The sequence below is a fragment of the Sciurus carolinensis genome, chromosome 4 (assembly GCF_902686445.1).
Source record: "Sciurus carolinensis chromosome 4, mSciCar1.2, whole genome shotgun sequence".
Classification (NCBI taxonomy): domain Eukaryota; kingdom Metazoa; phylum Chordata; class Mammalia; order Rodentia; family Sciuridae; genus Sciurus; species Sciurus carolinensis.
Window position 1 is genome coordinate 17,680,223 of NC_062216.1, and position 2,951 is coordinate 17,683,173.

The 2,951-nt window shown below is 38.8% G+C and overlaps 1 non-coding gene across 1 annotated transcript; it reads left to right on the forward strand.

Moving 5' to 3' along the window:
• Positions 1-2,489: 2,489 nt before the first annotated feature.
• Positions 2,490-2,596, forward strand: LOC124984182 (U6 spliceosomal RNA). The gene has a single exon (XR_007108636.1). It is a non-coding gene; the product is annotated as a U6 spliceosomal RNA (small nuclear RNA).
• The last annotated feature ends 355 nt before the right edge of the window (positions 2,597-2,951 follow it).

The window sequence follows — 2,951 nt, forward strand, 5'->3', positions numbered from 1 at the left end:
AGGGAGACAGACTGACAACGAAAAAATGCACAGACCCAATGTGTACTCTGGAGCCTGAATGGATGTTTACTGCCTGTTGAAATCTGAAAGTGAGAGCTACTGCCTCGCTAACAGGGCTTCTGTTTATACATAACTTGGTTTGCTCCTACATTTTCCCATGCTAGATTGCCCATGTGGAATTTTCCATTCTTTCTATCAGCAGCCTTCCCTTTACCTTGTAATTGTACAATAAGTCAAGACTGTGACTTCTACTGAGAGGAGCAGTTCCCAAAAACAATTAAGGTCAAATTCAAATATTCAGACCTCCAAATTCAGCCTGTCTAAATCAATTAGGATATAGGAAAATCAACTTTATTTGCAAAGGCATGCCATGACAAATTGCCCAAAAACCCCAGTGGTTTTCCTTGGTGGCTCTGAGTTTTAGATTTTACATTGAAAGAATATCTTTTGTCCACCTGTATTTGAAAAGGATGAAAGAGAAGGAAGTCCTCCCACGAGGAAGTGGCTATACATGATCACACTGAAATGAGATTAAAACTCAAAGAATAGCAACAAAAGGCACAGTATTTAACAGCAAGGAGAAAAAAAAAAATCAGACCACAATGCACAGATTTTCAAGATAATAGGATTACATTACAACAGAATAAATCTTTAATAAGGCATGTATAGCAGCATTTTTAATATGAGAGCAAATAATTTGGGGAAGCAGTGTGTTCTCTGGTGATACGCTGATACGCCTCCAGCGTGGCTGAATACTGAACTGCCCTGAAAGCTATATCTGCCTGTGCTTGGCGGATGGCTTTCCAATTACGTTTAATGTAATCTTAATACAGGAAAAGGAACCACAGTGAAGATTAAATCTCTGTGGCCACAGGTCACAGAATGAGGTGTGGATTCAAATGGGTCTGGAATTTCAATGTACTGGTTTTAACTGTGTAACTGTGCCAGCGCCCTTTATCCTGAGCAACAACTACAGTTGCCCTTCCTGAACCTTTTGCCTTGATATCTTGAGCCTGAAACACATAGTTGAATCCTTTCATCCAGGACTAGTATGTAGATCAGTCAAAAAGTCCACAGGTTATCTGGGAAGTAAATGTGTCTGGTTCTGTATGAACTGCTTCTTTCTTTTTCTTTTCTTTTCTTTTCTTTTTTTTTTTTTTTTTTCGTTTCTTTTTTTTTTTTTTTTTTTTTTTTTTGAGGAGGGGGTGCCCAATTTCTTTATTTGAAAGAATCATAGTACAAATTAAGGAACATAAATGAATGTTTTGGTACAACTTATAGAAAAGGCAAAGGTAACTCCAACATGTATGTACTGCCTTGGTGACCAGGGAAGTCACTTCCATGGCTATGGGGAAGTCAGCCTAAGGTTTAGAACTCATTATCACTGTCTCCCAGGGTGTGCTTGTCAAAGAGATACTCTATCATGCCAGGTTCTGGGGTTCCTGCCTGGTGCAAGTTGGTTACATGGTCACCCAGTTCTTTGATGGATTTCACCTGCTCATTCAGGCAATACGTCTCAATGAAGTCACCCACGTGGGGATCATTTTTGTCAGTGGCCAGTTTGCGCAGTTCCAGAAGTGACTGATTCACACTTTTCTCCAAGTGTAAGGCACATTCCATTGCATGGAGTCCACTCTCCCAGGCATCACAGTCTGGTTTCTTGATATCCTAAAGGAAGATTTGGCCATCTCGTTGCTGCAACTTCATCAGTTTCTTGGCATGTTCGCTCTCCTCACGAGACTAGTGAAGAAAGTATTTGGCATGCACTGCTTCTTCAGTAACCCTCTTCAGCTAGGTGAGGTGATGCTACTCCTTGCCAACACATCAACCTGCAAAATAACACAGCCAAGGTTTATTTCTTGCTCATGCAAATCAAATAAAGAGAAGAGAGAACAATCAAGATCATACAGAGGCTTCTTAACTACCTCTGCCCACAAGTAAGACACAACTTTTACTCACATTGACTAGGACTAATCACAGTGCTCTGTCTCCCTGGAAAGAAGCTGAATGTGTAGTTTTCCAGGTGCCCAGGAAGGAGAAGCAAACAGAATAGGATAAGCACTAGAAGTTCCTACCACAAATTTTCTTCCTGCTGGTAATATATATCTAATAGCATACATGTTTACAAAGTAAATAATATCCTTGTTTTCTAAATGACTTACTTGAAAAATTCTCTTGCCTCAAATTGCAGGTATGTTAGGTTTGACTATTACCCATGCTATTACATGTTAGTAAGGGGTGAATTCATTATCATGATTATATTTACAAAAGGTTTTAATCTCATTTTTTGAAATAATAGTTTAAGATTCATCTAATTAACTTGCTGATATTTTTAAAACTAAGTTTACCCAAAGTATATTTACCAAAATTAAGAATTCCTTGAACCAGATTTGACAGATACCCAAATGATGATTCTGATTGTCTTTTTAGCATAGAAAGAAATAGGGAGGAGGAAAATGGAGATGCGATGGTGCAAAAAAACTAGCTCTGTGCTTGCTTGGGTAGCACATATACTGAAATTGGAACAATACAGAGAAGATTAGCATGGCCCCTGTGCCAAGATGACACACAAATTGGTGAAGTATTCTGTATTAAAAAAAAAAAAAAAAAAACAAGAAGGAGAAGCAGCAGCAGTTAGATCCATGGCGAGATGATTGCAGAACTCTGGAAATATAACTTTCTCCTTCCTCTTTCACTTCTTCCCTTCAACAATATTGAACAATATTTAATGTTCAAGATGTGCTGCCAACTGCCAAGCATCAAGGAGATTGCTCATAAGTAAGATAGCCATTGTCCCAATATTAGGGTAACACTAGATTCTATAACAGATAATCCTAAATCTCAGTATCTTAACTGTAGTTTACCTTTAATCCCTATACAGTCCAAAACATGTGTCTGAGCAGTGGGAGATCGCTCGCTGTCAGTGACTCAGGGGTCAGACTTCCTCACTT